Below are 20,509 nucleotides of genomic sequence, written 5' to 3' on the forward strand. Positions count from 1 at the left end.
GGCATTTATCAGATAATGTGAGGAACATAATAGACATTTTGGAATTATTAGAGGTGAATATAAACACTAAAGCAGTTCTGATCTTTGTGGACGCGGAGAAAGCCTTTGACAATATTTCTTGGAGTTTTATGAAAAAGAATCTTCATGGGATGGGGGTAGGCCAAGGATTTGAGAATGGTATGGGTGCCGTATACGCTGAACAAAAGGCTAAGTTGATTGTAAATAATGTGATAACTGAAGAATTTAAAATAGAAAAAGGGACACGACAGGGGTGCCCAATTTCCCCTTTACTTTTTATTTCTGTTCTGGAGGTGTTGCTTAATATGATTAGAGATGACCAGCAGGTTAAAGGTGTACAGGTCGGAGCTAAACATTACAAGTTAAGGGCCTTTGCAGATGATTTAGTACTTACTTTACAAGAGCCAGACACTAGTACAAAGAGGGTGTTGGAGCTAATTCAAGAATTTGGTCAGGTGGCCGGATTTAAATTGAATAAACAAAAGACTAAAGTTTTGGAAAAAAATTTGACAGTCATGGAAAGGGAGAAGTTCCAGAATGAAACAGGTTTGACAGTGGTAAAGAAGGTGAAATACCTAGGGGTCTATTTGACATCTAAGAATTCGAACTTGTATAAAGACAATTATGAAAAATGTTGGTCGGAAATTAAAAAAGATCTAGAAATATGGTCAAATTTGAGATTGTCAATGTTAGGCCGAATTGCAGCTATTAAGATGAATGTATTGCCTAGAATGTTATTTTTGTTCCAAACATTACAAATTCTGGACAAGATAGATTGTTTCAAGAGGTGGCAGAAGGATATCTCGAAATTTGTCTGGCAGGGCAAAAAGCCCAGAATAAAATTTAAAATACTGACGGATGCAAAAGAAAGAGGGGGGTTTGCCCTGCCGGACTTAAAACTGTATTATGAAGCAGCAGCATTTTGCTGGCTGAAAGAATGGATGCTCCTCGAGAATACAGATATCTTGGACTTAGAAGGTTTTAATAATACATTTGGTTGGCATGCATATTTATGGTATGATAAAATTAAGGTGCATAGGGCCTTTAAAAATCATATTGTCAGGAAAGCATTATATAACGTTTGGATAAGATATAAAGATTTGTTGGAAAGTAAAACCCCTAGATGGTTGTCACCTTTAGAGGCTACAGCGCTGAAAAAGCTTAATATGGAAGCTGAATGGCTAAAGTATTGGGAAATTTTGGAACAAGATGGAGATAAATTGAAGTTACAGAGTTATGAGAAATTGAAACCCAAGGTTCGAGATTGGCTCCATTATTATCAAATAATGGAGGTACATAAACAAGACAGGAAAATTGGATTCCAGGTGGAGAAATCAAAATTAGAAATCGAACTGTTAGAACCCAATACTAAGAATTTGTCAAAAATGTATAATCTGCTGCTGAAATGGAATACACAAGATGAAATAGTTAAATCAGCTATGATTAAGTGGGCACAGGACATTGGTCATAACATTATGTTTGCTGACTGGGAATGGTTGTGGAACACTGGTATAAAATTTACGGCATGTAATGCCTTAAAGGAAAATATTATGAAAATGATCTATAGGTGGTACATGACCCCAGTCAAGCTAGCAAAAATTTATCATTTGCCTGATAATAAGTGTTGGAAGTGTAAAGAAACGGAAGGTACTTTTTATCATCTTTGGTGGACGTGCCCGAAGATTAAGGCTTTCTGGGAAATGATATATAATGAAATGAAAAAGGTACTTAAATGTACTTTTCCTAAGAAACCAGAGGCCTTTCTCTTGGGCATTGTCGGCCAATTGGTGTCAAAGAAAGATAGAAATTTCTTTATGTATGCTACGACAGCAGCAAGAATACTCATCGCAAAGTATTGGAAGACAGAAGAATTACCCACCTTGGAAGAGTGGCAGATGAAGGTAATAGACTATATGACACTGGCTGAGATGACTGGCAGAATCCGTGAGCAGGGGAAAGAGACGGCGGAAGAAGATTGGAAGAAATTTAAAATTTACCTTAAGAACTATTATAAAATTGAGGAATGTTAAAATGTCGAGGTTTGGAGAAAGAAAAGGAGATTACAGTGACATAAGATTAAGCTGAAGAAAAGAATAAGAAAAAATATATTTGATAAAATTAATTAGAATTTGCTGAAATAAATTTTGGAAATTGGGATGTAGGAAGGGGAGGTTTGGGGGAGTCCGAGAAGAGAGGGATATGAAAAAAAGGTTATGAAATTTTACATGTTTGTATGTCTTTTTTTTTTTTTATTTGTTTGTATTGTTTAAAATCATTCTGTAAAACCAATAAAAATTTTTACAAAAAAAAAAAGAGAACTGGGAGTTTTAGAAGCGTCATGGGAATGGCTTGGCCAAGGCTGGGGCAACAGAGGCTGGGCCTTCCCATGACACAACAGAGAGCAAAAAGACTGAGGTTACCATTGCCCAATAACAGTGTATCACATGTTGGCGTCACCCCAGCTACAGAAGAGTTCCTGCAAATCAGCCCACACAGCTCTGCCTGAGTGTCACATGCCTGCCATGTCAGCCGTCTGGTGTAGAACGGCTATGGAATGCCTTTGGGTGCCTGACAGAAGCCCCCTCACATTCTTGGACTCTGCTGTGAGTCCCCCCTCAGCCCAGGAATGCAGCTAACAAGCTGCGTGTGGGAAAATGGACTCAGCAAAGACCTTGAATGTGTCAGCTCCCAGTTGAGTAAACAAGGGTTTTTTTCTGGCAGGAATTCGGCCTTACCCATCAGAGACCTTGAGCGAAGGGTTGGAAAGAGGTCCCCCCGGCACAAAGTCTAACAAGCCTCATCCCCTCCCTCCTCCCCTGCCTGCTCTCCGCGGTGGTCACTGGCCGGCGAGTCATCCTGTCAAGACCATAAATGTTGGGTGGCAGAAATCCTCTCTGCTCCGAACGGTCATTGACCAAGCTCGGGACATTCCAGTAAAACCTTCTAAAAAAGGCATGAAAGAGATAGACTTTGTAAACAGATTTTCCCACAAACTGGGCTTAGGCTTAGGCGAAGACTCAGATTCTGGAAAGAGAGATCATCTCACCCTTTTGAGCAGACAAGAGTCTAACCATAGGAAAATTGAAAGATGTCTTAGGCTGAGTCAGACGATTGAGGCATCTATCTCAGTACTGTCTGCACATTGACCAGCAGCAGTTCTCCAGGGTTTCAATGGCAGCTAGTCTTAGCCTGTCTCTTTGTTTTGTTATAAGAATTCAAAGGTCCTAAATGTAAAATAAACATTCATAAATGTATACATAAGTATATAAACCACGTGTCTGAAATAGTACAGGAGAGCAATCCTGAAACCATTTTGTCTCTCCCAAATTGACCTCAATATATTTCTCTGCAAGGAGGGAGAAAATGGGGAAATTATCTTCCCTTCGTCATTTTGCTTACAAATCCTGTCTTAAGGGCATATTTGTGTATGAAGAAGGCTGAACCTGTGACCTGGATTCAGGAACTAAAAGTATTTACCAACACAAAAGAATGGCCAGCCTGCCCAGGTAAAGCAATCGGTGACCATTAACAGATATCCTGGCAAACAGGATTTCTGCTGTAGACCACCTCCTTCTGTGATGTATGTATGATGTTTTTTGGGGTGGTCTTGAGCTACAGGGTCTACAGTCTATATAAGGGCCTGCGCACCATTGTTCTAGGTTCCTTCTCCCTCCTGCATGTGATGAGTGAGGACCCTATTGCAACAGTTTAATAAAGATCAGGCTTACTAGCTGCTTTGCTTCTCAATATTCTCTGGTTGACCTCTGTCATTTTCTCCTACCAATAGGGAACCCACTTAAGGACTCTATATGGGCTCTTGGATACCCCATAAGGGAAAAGAAGCGGTTTTTTTTCTATAACAGCTTCAAGTATTATCAATAGGAGATGCTCAATTTCTCCCAGTTTGCAACACATTCACCTCAAGAAGGAATCTGTCCTTTGCTCCTATCTGGTGGACTCTGAGAAGCTCAGAGTCATTTCTCACACTTCAAAGCAGCAGCAATTGAGGATCCACAAGTGACTTGAGTATCCCATCTAATCATTTCTGCACAACACACAAAATATCCCAGGTCTCGGCTTCGACCTCATGTGTTCCTTCTTACTTTCTTGCATTCATTTCTAAACTTGAGGTGCTGGGGCTCAGATCTTCACAGTTTCACCGTCCTAGATATTCTGCCCCTTCACCCCAAATGTTTGCTGTTGCTACCCAGTGGCAAGTGAAAGACTCTCTGCATATGCTCAGAAATACCACTATTTTAAATATTGCATCTCTTGTGCCAATGCTGGAGCTCTGAGTTCTAGTTCTAGAGAGGTCATGGACACTTCCCCCAAATGTTTATAACCAGTGCATGAACTGTATTTCCTGCTATCTCTTCCACCTCTAACTCTTATCTAACCACCACTTAGCCCAGGAGCCACAGCCTGGTCTTCTTGGGTTGCTTCTTATGCCCATTTTCTGCACTCTATAAGAAGTCAATCCTGACCTCTATACAGGCTCTCACTGTCTTGCAAAGGAGTCTGTTCTCTCCCCTTCCACATCATACTGGCCGGTTAAGAGAAAAGGATGCTGTCTGGTTTGCAGGGGGGGGGGAGGTGTGGCATTGTGCAAGGCATCAATAACTATTCTTCCTTTCACCCTTCCATACAGTTGGAGACTGGAGTGGGGGTGAGACCCAATGCCAGCAGGCTGGCCACTTGCCCGCTTCCCTATCGCTGAGCACCAGGCATTGACTCCAGCAGAATGAGCCATTGTTCCGCAGCCTCCAGGCCTTTTCCTGTCCTCGCAAGAGCTGGGACACAAACAAAGGCAAAACCAGACAGCTCAGGGCGGAGACCAGGCTTGCTCCCCTCCGCACCACACCCTGCCCCCAGCACCCACGCAAAAAAAGCCAAGCCCAGATGGATTATGGACAGTCACTTTGGGGCAGAAAAGTGCCTATTTTTAGCTGCCCGACTTCTCCGCTTCCGCAGGCCAAAAATACACAAGCAGCGTGGAGAGCCAAAGCACTTAAGATAAAGTAACTCTCCAAAATTCGCCGGCCCTCGGTCTCTTTTGTCGTCCTCTTGCTTGCGCTCTTTGCATCTGCCCTCATCTGCCACGTTCATTCTCTGTGCTTGTGTTTTTTTGACACACAGATAAAAGAGATGATGCTTCTCCTCTACAGGAACATGCAATCTTCGGCTCAGATCTAAACCTGGGACGAAAGTGTCAGTCATTGATCCAGCCTTCATACGAGCCCCTCGCTCACGCTGGCTGCCAACCACTACATATGTAACTCTGGGCAGGGAAAGGCATGCTTAAATGCCTTCATTAGTGAGTTTTAAAATATATATATAATAAAAATGATAATGGGTAGGCAGGTTGAGTAACTGTTCTTGTGGCAGTGGCTGCTTTCTTTATAGAAGCAAACCACATTCTTTAAAATTCCACATCAGATATATTGGGCAGTGATGTAAAAAAAGTGTGCGCTGAGAATTTATAATGGCTTTATTTCTTTTCCAGCATGCTAGTAAGGGCAGGGCAGGATCTTAGCCACATATATGTAAATTCTTTTGATCCCTCACAAAACCAGAAAACTGCACATGCAAATTTACAGTTGCCAGACTGTGTGCACTTCTCAGGCAGGGAAATAGTTTCAGAAAGCAAGGTGCACACACAGCGAGCTGCATGAATGCCCTGTTGGTGCTTCATTGACAAAATAGAACTGACCAATCAGAAGGCAAGGACAGCCGCAAAAGGGAACGCCTCCTGGTATGAATGGAAGCGACCAAAGCTGCTCCTCATTTACAATTTCAAATACATGCGGGAGTGGACTACTCTGGTCTAATTTGAAGGGGTGAGTGGATTAGCAGCTAAATAGTGCTCAAATGTGGACAAGCCCTTAGGTGAAAGGGGTGGAAGGAATCCTTGTCCTTCAAAATTGCCTGGCAGAATGGACAATGGGGCCGAAACTGGCAAAACTAAACTCAACAGAAAGAAATGTAAAGTTAGGCATCATCATAATTACGTATACAGATATGGATAAGGGATATCTGGCTGCATAGCAGCATGCGTAAAAGGGATCTTGGGTGTTCTTGAACAAAAACTGAACGTGAGGCAGTTTTTACGTATTTGTGAGAGGTTTTTATTTCATAGAGTCATAGAATTGTAGTGTTGGAAGGGACCTTGAGGGTCATCTAGTCTAACCCCCTGCAATGCAGGGATATGCAGCTGTCCCATACGGGGATCAAACCTGCAACCCTGGCGTTATCAGCACCAAGCTTTAACCAACTGAGCTGTATTTGTTTTATTTTAAATAAAGCTGCTTCTTTCTTAAGTTTGCTGTCCTGCCCTTGCTTTCTAATATTTATCCATTCCTTCTTTCCCTCTCTCTGCCTCTATTTTTTCAGCTTCCAGCATTGATTTTCAATGCAGCTGTGCAGTTCACGCTTTACAGAAGTCACAAACACAAACACACTTCAGCTTCTTGAACAGAAACCGTGGAGAAGTGAGAACAAATGAACCCCAAAGTGCCTACTGGCTTATATTCTACTGCTACCACCGAGTCTCCCGCAAGAGAGGAAGCAGATATTTGAAATGCCAGTGCTCCAAGGGCCTATGAAAATGATCTGGAGAATTAAAGGGGATTTGCGGGGAGAGTAGGTGGGATCCTATCCCAAGTGTCTGGAATTCCACTGGTATTTTCTATCGCCCTTCCAGCTGCTCAGACTCACTTTTAGCGCCTCTGTTTTACAGTTATCTGACTGCAATTTATTCTCTCCCTCCCCTCCTCTTTTACTCTTCCTTTCCTCCTGGGATAATCCTAGGGTAAAACCTTTTCCTGTTCCTTCTTTATCACTTTTGTAACGGTTCAGAGCAGGGGTTTGGCTTCACAACAACCTTGCAGAGTTGGACAGGCTGACAGCTAGTGACTTGGCCAACGCCACCCTGTGAGATTCATGTGGGTTTGCTTGTGAACCTCAGTGTGACTCATGCTGCAGTGACTTGACATGGCTCATGATGCAGCTTAACAAATTAAAGCCCAGACTAGATGTTTTCAGAACATGATGTTTCTGCGTAACATTATAGCATCATCATCTGTGTCTCCACACCCATGATTTATATTACAGATATTGCTGGACTGCAGCTCCAGTTATCCCTGGCCTTTGGCCAAGCTGGCATAGGCTGATCATAGAATTGTAAAGTTGGAAGGGACCCCAAGGGTCATCTAGTCCAACCCCCTGCAATGCAGGAATCTCAACTAGATAATACATGGCAGATGGCCACCCAACCTCTGCCAATTGAGCCCCATGCGAAATGGTCGTCACTTGTAGTTCAAAAATCTCTGAACTGCACGTGGAAGTATTTCTCATAATTACCAAGTGGACCAAATGTGAATTAAGTTCATCTGGGGATAAAACTCTGAATGATCTCTAGTTCATCTTCAAGTTCATTTGGTTCCATGTGCTTTTTACTTTTCTGACTCTTTGGGCCTTTAAACTTGAAGATCATAATTTTGGGGGGAAAGAAATAAAACAATTCCCATTCCAGTGTTTGGGTGTTTTCTTAGTCTTCCCCAGTATATTTCTGTGGTTCAGTTTAGCAGCTTGTAACATTTTAAATGCTTTGGGCGGGGTGGGGGTGGGGAGCTGCCAAGGCTTATTTGGAGGAACTTGAACTGAACTGTGAACTGAACATGAAAAGATTTGTTCCTTAAGGGACAAAAGTGAACTGGAATTAGTTCCTTTTTTCGGACATGTTGAACTTGAACTAGATCTAGTTCCCTTTAAAGAAAGAAGAACTTTTGAAGTTCTTGCTTCTCTACGCATAACATGTGCTCTACTACTTAACTATGGACTCATCCTGCATTCATATGCATTGGGATATAAAATAGCAATGTGAGTCACTTTGACATGGACTGCTACTCTGAGGAATCTCCTATCCCATGTATACTGCCGCAGAAACCATTACGCATGGGAGAGAGTGGGTGAGTCCATCCTTGAAAATTTCATACGCTAGCAGAGCACCATGGGCAGGCAGCTGGATCTGCTGCTACTGACTGAGTAAAGGCGCTTTGTGTATTTCACCCTGATAAATCACTTTTGCAAAACACAGCTTCCCAACCTCCTTTTCTCTCCCACCCTTGTATATTTTTTTACTATTGCTGCCTTCAAAGGCTGCACCAAATGAGCTGTAGCCAACACCAACTCACTTCTGCACGAAGCACGCAGACCTGGAAGCCATACAAATGCCTTCTTCCTTTTGGGCCTGATGCCCAAGAAGGGGGAAACTTTTGCCTCCAGACTCAGCTGAAACTGGTGAAGGCAGCAGATAATTAAAGTGAAAAGCAACCTTCTTTTACATCCTTGTTTCATGACCAAGAGAACACTGGGAAACTGAATGTTTGTGATTGCCCTCTCCTAACACAAAAAGTCCTGGCCTGTGATCATTCTCTGAGCAGTGAAAGGTTTCAACTAATTATGCATCACCCAAAAAATGGGAAATGCGTCATTCAAAAGGAAGATGTAGATTTGCATAAAATTAGCATATACTGTAAGCTGATTTATGAAAGTATAGAAATAACTACTGTGATTTATTGATTTATTTATTTTTGTTAACAGTAGTATTATGTTTATATTCAGCCTTTTATATCCTCCAAGAATCTCAGAGTGGCAAACATGGGGTTTCCTCGCTCTATATTATACTCACAACAACCCTGTGAGGTAGATTAGGCTGAGAGGCAGTGACTGGGCCAAGGTCACCAGTGAGCTTCATGGCCAAGCGGGGATGTGAACCCTGGTCTCCCAGATCCTAGTCTGACACTCTAATCACTATGCCAAACAGGCTCAAATGGAAATACAATGCATCTCACTATGGTGGGGAAGACTTTGACCTGACGACCTTTGGACATGCTCATTGCTGATGGACAACTTCAAGGCCCCTGATCCCCTTTTAATGCTTCTTGGTCTTTAAACTAGACTTGGACCAGACAGCGCATCAGACAGAGAATTCTCCTCTGAAATGGGCAGGCCGTTCTCTTATATACCTGCTGGGATTGACAAGGCATCTGACCCTCACCTGAATCTCATAGCTCTCCTGTAGCTGCCTCTGATTAGTTATCATTTAACTCTTGGGGGAAATAATTAGCATCACACGTCATGTGAATGGAAGTTCCCGAACCAATTTACCATCTAGAAGAATTACTGTTAATAGCACCAGTTTTCCTATAACTTGGTATTTCCGGATAGTTCTGATGAACTGCAAAAGCATTTTTAGTTTGCTTTCTGTTGCCACCCTGGAACTTTTCTTTATTAGTGCCACCTTGTTTTATACAATTCCTTGCAAATGAAGGAAAACAACTTTTCCGCTTGTATATGTTGGTAATATAATTTTGGTTACTGAGGACAAACAAGAGTGTACAAAAACAAGCGGTGCAGGCCTGGCCAGGACATAAGCGTCTTGACTGTGACAAAGGTGACCTGTGTGCTTGCTTGCTTGCTTGCTTGCTTGCTTAACAGCTGTTGGGAACTTCAAGGTCCCTGTTCTCCCTTCTTACGGTCTTTGTATTGGACCTGGAGACTCCAATAGAGAGCATTCCATGTCAAGAAGGAAGGCAAGTGGGCACTCTATCAAATGACAGGGCAGGAGTTACACGGAGCAGGGCCTTTTCACTGGTGGTGCCCATTGTATGCCTCACACTTCCCAGACCTGCTCTCTTTTGGCCTGTATTTTGGAGCTTTATAATTTAGGAAGATTTTGGAAGAACTGGTTGACAAGTCTTATCAGTTGCTGACGTATGAGTGGATTTTATTTGCTGCTATTCTGTGCTTCTGGTGCACCAGGGTTTACACCAGCGTAATAGAGTTGGCCAGGATGCCAGAAGGGATACAATTTATGAGCTTTCTCCATTATCTGCACAGCAGGGGGTGTTCAGTAAACAGTGCAAAGGCTGAGCTGAAGCGTTTCCTGCTTTCAGCAATAGGGGTCACTGTTTGGTAGTACCCAATTGGTTAGCTGTCAGATTCTAGAGCTCCCTATTGGTGGCTCTTAGGTAATTCACAAAATACAGAGTCCTTTCATAAAACACAGTGTTCATTCATAAAGCAGTAACATAAATCTCCATTGCTACATATTTGGTGTATATTTCACCGGTTGAACGTACAAGTTTATGGCCATGCTGTAGTGTAGTGCTTATACGACTGTGAATAAAAGGTGGCTGGGCTCATTGTCTCGGGGTTTGGGGGGAAGAGGTGACAAAACCGATTTCCAGTAAGTGCCCTCCCCTTAATATCCATAACAAGTCCTTGAGTCTGTACTCTGAATAGTGACACCAGGGACATAGAAGGCTTGTCAGTCCAACCCCTGCACAGTCTCATCAGGGCTGACCTTAAGGCAGTTGGGCTAAATTGGGCCCTTCGGGCCGCTCCTAAGGGAGCACCTGCTTCAGGGCCATCTAGATGGTTTTTATTTATATCTATAAGATTTTGCAGACTTTGGCTGTAAACTGGGGCCCTGCCCCCCCAAAAAAATTAAAATTGTGCCCCACTGATTCAAATTGGGCCCCACTGGCTAGCCCTGAGTCTAATAGTTGCTGGGCCTGAGTTGCCCTGCCCTTGCATGAAGTCTTGGGTTTTAAATTTTGGGAGAGGGGGAGATTGCCCGCTGGGGAGTGGGCTGGCTGGCGAGGCCCCCTAGATTTAGAGGCCCTAGGCTTAAGCCTACTTAGCCTATACATAAATCCGGCACTGCCTGCAACTGAACAGTGCTCCCAGTTAATGAGGAAACATGAGCCAGGAGTGGACTCTGGGCAGAAACAGGATACTTGTTTCACCTGTGCAAGACTAGACGCCCTCCCACCCACCACCCCATCCCTCAGCATCATTCATCTCCCCCCGCCACACTCAATCAACTCTTCCCCCTCTTAGTGCGGTTTTTATGCATAATAACAAGGCCGTTTAAACCTTTGCAATAGCAAATAGAGCTTCGTCAAACAGAAGCAATTTGCTCAGGAGTTATTATTATTGTGAACATGCATAGTTGCTTTTCCGATGAAGTAACTCAAAGCGACGTACATTGAAAGCAATTAAAACCAGCGATAAAAACTTAATAACACAGCGACACAAATGAAGGGCTGAAAACACAGCTGTGGCTTAGCTGCAGAACTACAGTTACTGCCCAACTAAAAGAGGCCACAATGACGCCCTTCATGTTAGGACCCAAACACTGAGAAAAGAGAAACACCATCGCTTAAAATGGCATGAAAATGGCACCAGGCCATCATTGAAAAGGACCGTTCTCATGTTGCCTCCCTCCAAACCACCCGTGGAATGGGCACTTTAGGAAGGGCCTCAGATGGTGGCCACAGGGCTTGAGTGGGTTCATTGGGGGGGGAGAGATTCCTTGAGTTACCTTTATGTGCCTAAATGCCACATTTTGTTATATGCAGCATGTGAATACAGTGGTACCTCAGGTTACAGACTCTTCAGGTTACAGACGCTTCAGGTTACAGACTCCAGTAACCCAGAAATAGTACCTCGGGTTAAGAACTTTGCTTCAGGGTGAGAACAGAAATCGCATGGCAGTTGCGCGGCGGCAGCGGGAGGCCCTATTAGCTAAAGTGGCACCTCAGGTTAAGAACAGTTTCAGGTTAAGAACGGACCTCTGGAACGAATTAAGTTCTTAACCCGAGGTACCACTGTACTTCAAATGTCCAAAAGGGGCATCCTGGGGGACCAGGCAGAGATGGTGAAGCTGCGGCCTTCTCGATGTTTTTGGACCACAGCTCCCACCATCCCTGGCCATTAGCCATGCTAGCTCAGTGTGATGGGGGCCTGACTCCAACAGCATCAGGAGGGCCACAGGTCCCCCACCCCTGTACAAGCCTAAACAGCACAATCCTATGCCTGTTCACTCAGAAGTGAGTCCTTCTGAAAGGGGAGCCACACATAAGCCATGCCATGACTGAAGAAAGCTGGGGTGAAAATGTCAAAAAACATTAATACCTAAATATTAAGTATGTTTAGGACTGCAATTTAAACACACTTGCCTGGGTCTTACTTTTGAGTAGACATGTGTCGGATTGCCTTGCCAGTCCCTTTTCTATTTCTTTGCTATTTTAATGTGACATCTCCCATACTACGGAGACTTTCTGGAAGCTGGATTTGCATTTATATTTATTTCTCTCTATTTATTTCCCAGATTTATGACCCCTCCTTATGGCTCAGCTGGGGCCCTCAATGCAGTTTACAACAAGCACTTCTATTCCAAATGTAACATAAGAATTACCGTACAAACACAAACACTTAAACATCTCCTGTGCCAAAATACATTACTGATATTGCCAAAAGCAATGCTCCCTTTCCGCCCCCCCCCCAACCTCCTGAATTACTGGACCTGTACTTTCTTAACAGCCCTGGGAATTATAGCTCTGTGAGAAGTAAACTGCAGTTCCCAGGATTCTTTGAGTGAAGCAATTGCTATAAATGTAGGGTTTTGTGGATGGGGTTACTCCTGCTTTCCTGTATAAAGGATAGAGGACTGTGTGTATGTGTTGAAATTAGCCTACAGTTGAAAGGTAAAATGTACATGTATTCCAGACCCTCCAAGTGTCTCTATTTTAGAGGGACATCCCTGATTTAGAAAAGCCAACCCGGTTTCTAATTTGAACCTGGAATGTCCCGCTTTTCCTTAGGACGTCCCTATTTTCATTGGAGAAATGTTGGAGAGCATGGAGTTATCCGACCCCCGAGCCATCTGAAGGCAACCTTGTATAGCGAAGGGTTTTTGAAAAAATGTTTAATGTTTTGTTATGCTTTTATATATGTTGGAAGGTGCCCAGAGTGGATAGGGCAACCCAGTAAGATGTGTGGGTATAAATAGTAAAATTATCATTATGGGATGGGACGTCCCTATTTTCATTGGAAAACTGTTGGAGGGTATGGTATGGTATTCCTCAGCCCCCTTCAGTCTGTGACTGCATCCATTACTGGCCCCTGGGAGACCAACCAGAAAAGAATGTGGCCCTGAGACTGAAAAAGTTCCCCCACCCATTACAATTACACAGTGGTACCTTAGTTCTCGAACTTAATCCATTCCAGAAGTCTGTTCAACTCCCCAAACCGTTCGAAAACCAAGGCATGGCTTCCGATTGGCTGCAGGAGCTTCCTGCAGCCAATTGGAAGCCGCAGAAGACATTCGGCTTTGAAAAAAATGTTCAACAACTGGAGCACTTACTTCCGAGTTTTCAATGTTCAGGAGCTGATTTGTTCAACAACTAAGCCATTCGAGAACCAAGGTACCACTGTATATTTATTGATGTATAGACTACGCAGCCTTCACCCTAAAGCAGAGTGTCCTGAACTCCTGGCCTACCTGGCAGCATGTTAGTATATCTAGTCCCCAGTTCAGGGTCAAGCCTTATGTCCAACGTCCAAACCAAAGCACAGTCCCGTAGAGTTCCAGGAGCAGCCAAGTCAAGGTCCACCAACCTGGGCAGTGGAGCAGACACAGCACCTCAGCTCTGCTTCTCTTTTGTACTCTGCGTGCTGATTGCAGCATCTGAGCCGACCCTCACCTGTTCCAAGCCTCCTCCAGCTGAGGAACCACATGCCTGACTCAGTCTCCTAGAGCATTCCCCTGCTACTCCCTACGCCCCAGAGCCCACCGTGTTCATGGAGACAGGAGCCCCTCTGGCTTTCGTGATGGGTCCTGCTGCTCTGGTTCCTGTGCATTGACCCCCATCCCCTCGCCACCCTCTGTCACCCAGCGAGTTCTTCTTACACCAACCTCTCCTTCCCTACCTACAGCTTGCCCCAGTGTGTCCCATTCCCGACTACACCCCTTGCTGGAATCCTCTTCCTCCTTTCCCCCCCCCCTCTAATGTCCTGCCAGTTTCTGATATCAAGGCTCTCTTGTGCCCTTGGCAAAGAGGTGCATCAGCATCCCTCCCCTGCCACCCCTTGTGCCCTTGGCAATCAGCAGCTCTCTTTCTTTGTGATTTTTGTGCACACACACCCCTGGGCCTGGGCCCTTGGTGGGGGTCAACCCAGGTACACGCCTGCCCTACAGTCCCAGGGCAGGTTACAACATTAAAAACAATTTAAAACAGCTTCCTGTTTGCCCAGGCATTTTTTTATTTTTGCTCACCTCTTCTTCCCTTTGGCAAATGACTGTACAGTGGTACCTCTGGATACGAACAGGATCCATTCCGGAGCCCCGTTCACATCCTGAAGTAAACGTAAGACGCGACTGCGCGTCTGCATGTGCGCGGGTTGTGTTTCGCCGCTTCCGCACATGCGTGTGACGTCCTTTTGAGCGTCTGCGCATGCACAAGCAGTGAAACCCGGAAGTAACGCGCTCCGTTACTTCCAGGTCACCGCGAAGCGCAACCCAGATACTTGACTTGAAGCTACTTCAACCCGAGGTATGGCTGTACTGTTGAAATGGCAACGAGCTCTCACTGGCCTATTTATTCTGAATGTTTGTATGTGATGCCAATAAAGGTTTGATGATGATGATGGTTTTTTATTTTGGAGGATGCTTGGAATTTTGTCCTATTCTGTTACTAATCCCCCCCCCCTCCGAGTTTTGGTATTTACCTCTTATCTCTTAGTTTTCTGCTTTGTTTATTTATTACTTTTAAAATGCATTTATATGTTGTGCAAATTAGTTTTATTCACATTTTTTTAGAGACTCTGAAGAAACATTGCAAGCAAGACAAACAATCTTTCTGGCCTGTGCGGTTATACTTTTTTCCTCTCCTCCATAATATGGGCTCAAGGAAGATGGAAAGTTTCATGCACCATCCATTTGAACAGAACAACAATGTCTTGCAGTGTCTCCACACAGTCTTCCCCAAACCTGTAGCCTACAACTACTTTGCCCAAGAAGTCTGATGGGAGCTGGAAGCCAGAGCAACCAGCGGAGTCCAGGATGGGAATGGCTAACCTAACAGAGAAGGAGTGAAATGAGTAACCTTGCTCCCTTTGTGACTTCTCTGCACCAGTGTTGGCAGCGCAGTGGCCTGATCCATGGTGGTCCACTATTTAAGCATGACTAAATAGGAAACCTTCATATTTAAGAAGATAAGGATGGAATCACAACCCCGGGTGGTCTGACTGCAGGACGGCAAGGGAGCGTTCCATCCATTTTATTAGAAAAATTAGCAAGCCTTTGCTGCCCTGGAGTACAGAGATGCTGAGAGTGGGGAGAGAAAAAGGGGGTGGGAGGGATGAAAAGGGCTTGCAGCCCCTTTCAGCTGAGAGTCTTGTGACTCCACCCCCACCAGACCCCAATCTGGAAGAGATTTGTTCTGCATTCCCAAGCAGGGATGATTACAGCTTCTTTGGAATCAACTCCCCCCCACCCCACCCCACAACAATGAGAGAGTTTGGGGAAGGGGGGTGGAGGATATCCCAAGATCTTCCAGCAAACGGGTGGACATACTCATGGGGCTAAAGTTAAAACTTCTGCTGAGCAATGCCAGCTGGGGCAAAAAGACAGAGTGAAATAATGTTTTGTGACAGGGGATGGGTTGTATGGCATCCTCAAGGTACTATCCTGGATGAATGGGTGGCTGAGTGGGTTCAGAAGCCAGAGGGAATGGACAGCTGCTTTTAGCCAGGACTTGCTCAGACATCACGCCCTGGTGCACCCAGATCCGTGGGTTTGGCAGAAAGCCCCACCCCATCCGCCAAGGCCAAAAGAATGCAGCACTCCTGCACGTTAATAATAAATTGGTCTAGCAAGTCTGGCCTCAGAAACCCCGCTGTGGGGTAAGTAATTGTTAACCCTGTTTCACAGGCATCCGAACCCTCCAACGTTTGACAGATGCCACATCAGGCAAGGGCGAAAAGCAGCATGCTTTATCGAGCATGGAAAACCACCTTTTAAATGCTGCTGTTGCCGTTAGTCTGAAACACCAGCCATGTATCTGGTAAGTTATTGTAGAAATGTTGAATTTAATAAACGAAGGCTGAAAGTGAGTTCACTGGGGGCATTGCTGGATGGTGAAGCGGGGGTGGCTGAGCCTCTGGCCTTCTGTGCCAAGCCCTGAATTTCCTGCCTCGCTTTTAGAAACCTTTACAATTTTGCTTAAAGGGCAGGGGCAGCTGGTGGCAGTGAACAGTGAGTGCTGTGGGTGAGACCCCCCAGCTATCCATCTTCTCAATTTGCCCAGAGGGACATATATGTGTACATTATAAGATGCAAATGTTACGTCAATTTGTACCAGGAGCATGTGCTCCAAACCCTTTAAGTACCGAGCGATGCCCCTGGGGCTCATGGTATCAAATGGCCTGACAATATAGGGTGCTGAATTACATTTCCAGAACTGTAAAAATGTAAAAGACGGAGGGCTAAACCCCTGCAAAGTCATGATGCTCACTGGGTAGCTCTGAGGATGCGGGTGGCGTGCCCAGATCCAGCTGTCATTTTAGGCAATAACCACACAAAACATTTGATGAGGACGAACATCACATCAAAAAGATGCATCCAGCCAGTTGAAGAGGGATTGGACAAGTGTCAATCTATAATGGCAACAGTCTTAGAAATTTCTTCACTCACACAGATCTGCTGCCTCTGCTGTACTTCAGGCTTCCTCAACCTCGGCCCTCCAGATGCTTTGAGACTACAATTCCCATCATCCCTGACCACTGGTCCTGCTAGCTAGGGATCATGGGAGCTGTAGGCCAAAAACATCTGGAGGGCCGAGGTTGAGGAAGCCTGCTCTACTTGGTTGGGGTAACTGTCTCAGTCTCAGCTTGACCTCCCTGTTGTGAAGATAAAAATTGGACAGTCTGATATACCATATACACTGTCCTAAACTTATTAGCAGAAGAGTGGGACACAAACATGACATACAAAATATGAGTTAACCAGAGAGAAGATGGACCAAGGAATGGCTCATAGGGAAAGTCAGGGGGTAATGGCATGCAATTTTAGTAAAAGATCTTGAACTCCAGATCATTTTTAGAGAAAAGTGGATTTATAGGGATGCCACCCATTTCAGGCAGGACTCCTCTGCATGAGACACAGAAAGTCAAGAGGTGAAGCTTCCCTTGATCGCTGCATCTCCATGCTGAGAAAATGCTGATTTGATCCTGGCACTCAGTCAATAACTTTTCCCAAAGTGATAGCAGGGAGAGAAGAAAGGAGGCGTGCAAGCCAACGTGAAGCAACAGAACCAAGGAAGGATCTGAAAGAGACTTAACAGCTACTAACTTTCATAGAACATTATGATACTTTCATATTTGGCGTTTCCTCCAGAACAGCCACTCCAGTTCCTTCACTATTTACAGGGCACCTGCATGAAGCCATCCGCTCCTGTGCTTTCCCTGTGTTTAAAGGCACCTCTGCCCCACTTTGCCTTTAGATAGGTTCCACTTCTCTTGCTAGGAGGAGGAGCCAACTGCAATGTACCTTGGGATTTGGTGCTAGAGACCATGGGTAGCCCTCAGCATCCCATGCTCTACTGCTGCTGCACAATGGAGCAAGAATCAGCCTATACCAAGTTATTCCAAAGGCAGAATACATGAGCTTCCTTAATGCCCAGTGCGCCTCCTCCTCATGGGTGTGGGGAAGGAGGAAGCTGTGTCATCAACACAGCTTTCTGAGTTTCTGACACACAGGATCATGCTTTCTAGCCTCAAGGACATGAATGCAAAGCCCAGGTTCCTGATTCCAGCACCATCACTGCTGCTGCCAGTGCCATCACTTAGAATCATAGAATTATAGAACTGTAGAGTTGGAACGGACCATGAGGGTTCTCTAGGCTGACCCCCTGCAATGCAGGAATATTTTGCCCAACTTGGGGCTCAAACCCACGACTCTGAGATTAAGAGTCTTATGCTCTACCAACTGAGTTCTCCCAGCTGCTAGATCTCCCCAGTCAACCATGAGCCCAGTGAAGGGTAGCATCAGGGATGTTTCCTAAGTCCTCAGGCCTGTGTTATCATCCAGTCTACCTGCATTCTGCATTTACACAGCCTGTCATTATTTAGGCTGCGTAACTTTGAGGAAAAGTAGAGACATCACCTTGCCAACAAAGGTCCGTATAGTAAAAGCTATGGTTTTCCCAGTAGTGATGTATGGAAGTGAGAGCTGGACCATAAAGAAGGCTGATCGCCAAAGAATTGATGCTTTTGAATTATGGTGCTGGAGGAGACTCTTGAGAGTCCCATGGACTTCAAGAAGATCAAACCTATCCATTCTTAAGGAAATCAGCCCTGAGTGCTCACTGGAAGGACAGATTGTGAAGCTGAGGCTCCAATACTTTGGCCACCTCATGAGAAGAGAAGACTCCCTGGGAAAGACCCTGATGTTGGGAAAGATGGAGGGCACAAGGAGAAGGGGACAACAGAGGACGAGATGGTTGGATAGTGTTCTCGAAGCTACCAGCATGAGTTTGACTAAACTGCGGGATGCAGTGGAAGACAGAAGTGCCTGGCATGATCTGGTCCATGGGGCCACGAAGAGTCGGACACGACTAAAAGACTAAACAACAACAAACTTTGAGGAAGTCAATGCAGCACATACATGAATCCTTCCCCCCCCCTTAATCCCCACTTGTCTGAGAAATAATTATCTTGTTATAGCATTGATTATAGGGACCCTCAGGCTCAGAGGGGCCAATGTGGCCCTCTAGTCCTCTCTATGCGGTCCTTGAGACTTGCCCAATTCATCCCCCCACACTGTCCTGCCTCTGCACCTTCCTCTAGTGATCTTACCTGGCTGGAATATATCCTTGAGTTGTGGTAAGACTTCTTGCTTGGTTGCCTGGATGGATGGGCATATGAGCCACGGAGTGCGGGGTGTGTCCTGGCCACGCCCACTACTGATATGTGGCCCCCTTCTGGTTGCCCACAAGTAAATGTGGCCCTCAGGTTGCAAAAGGTTCCCCACCTCTGCCGATGTAGCCTGACCTAAATTACAGGGCTTTTGTGAATGGTCCCGCCCAGTGCTGGCTCTGACTATCGACACTGGTTTGCAGCACCTGCCCCCAACACCAACCCATTGCTACATCTGGCCAAATGTCCCCTGCTTCTGTCCCTACTGACTGCATCAAGGACTCAGTAACTGCTCCAGCTGAGAGTCTCCCATGAACTTACCAGGAGTCACTGCATGGGTGTGTTTGCCCGGGGAACTTTATCTCAAGACTTAGCAAACTGTTTTCGCACATGGAACCTGGTCGTACCATGGTAGGATTTGCATATTTCCCGGATAAGACTTGCAGCGGAAAGTATGTTTTCTGAACTACCTTAAAATGCCTGTACAGGATGCCAGTGTTAGAAAAGAATCAAGGACAAGATAGCAAAGATCTGTGTTTGGGTTGAACCGAGTCCAGAAACAACTTGCTAACCAGTTTTGCTAGAAGAGAATAGTTGTAGTATTATCTCATCTACTGACTCCAGACCGAAACCTGGTAGCTGCAGTCCCATCCGGAGCTCATTATGGCAATCTGTTCTGGAAGTAACTAGACTCACTACAGCAGGGATGTGGAACTTGTGGCCCTCCAAAGGTGGTGGAGCCCAGCTCCCATTAGCCCCAGTCTGCATGGCCAATATAGACTCAACTGTAAAGGATGGAAAGGTAGGGAGGAGAGGTGACAAGACAAGATTTTACTGTGTGCTGCACAGCTGAAGATCCGCGGTGTAGGGCTTATTGAGCATTCATTCTGATTTGCTTGCCCAAAGTTTACACAGAAGTTAGGTGATGCCTGGCTTTCTTTGAGCATTTGTTCTGATTTGATTGTGGGCTGGTTACACATTCATCCTGATTTGCTTCTGGGCTGTTGTTTATCTATGCCTTCCACTTACTTGCTGGTGCATCCCATGCATAGGAGCCAACTTCTAGCGGTCGAGGTCTCTTTGGGGGCCCCTAAAAATATTTGAGGTGGGTCCAGCGCCCGCCCCCCAAGTTGATGGACATTGGCATTCAAATGGTGCACACACACCACGTCATGCGATTAATTATGCTGGGCAGGGCCTACTTGCCTCCCCACCATATTTTATTCAAGTTGGCACCCCTGATCCCACATTTTTCAGTGCAACCCCCGGCGCTTTCCTATCCTAAGCACAAGAAGTCAAAATGGATTTGTCACGCTAGGGCAACAGAGCGCTTGAAGACACTTCGATGGCGCGCGGACTTAAAACTCTCCGGTATGCGCTTGAATCCCTCCCTCCCATAAAATAAGGGCGGTGGGTGTCGAAAAGGACCCCGCTGCGCCACTGCCTGCGATCCACGCTCTCACGTCCCATGCGCGCTGCTGCTCTTTGCGCGCGTGGCGCACCGTCTAGTTTCCCCCCTCGAGTTTTGGGCGAAAAGAAGGTCTTGTTGGGAGCGCGCGGGAAGAGGCTGGCCCTCCATTCCACTTCGCGAGGGGGGAGCAGCCAGAATGCCAGACGCTTCGTGAGGCGGAAGTCTCATGTGGAAAGACGGGGGGGGGGGAGGATGGGGCTCAGGAGTTCCTGAATTTCCCCCCGGCCGGACTTTTGAAATCCATTCCTCCGGACT

At 45.5% G+C, this 20,509-nt stretch overlaps 1 long non-coding RNA gene across 1 annotated transcript in view; it reads left to right on the top strand.

Moving 5' to 3' along the window:
• Positions 1 to 20,509, top strand: part of LOC308457739 — a 515,363-nt gene that overhangs the window by 435,283 nt on the left and 59,571 nt on the right. The window lies entirely within an intron of this gene.

The sequence above is a fragment of the Podarcis pityusensis genome, assembly GCF_964106645.2.
Source record: "Podarcis pityusensis genome assembly, chromosome: 10".
NCBI classification, from domain to species: Eukaryota; Metazoa; Chordata; class Lepidosauria; order Squamata; family Lacertidae; genus Podarcis; species Podarcis pityusensis.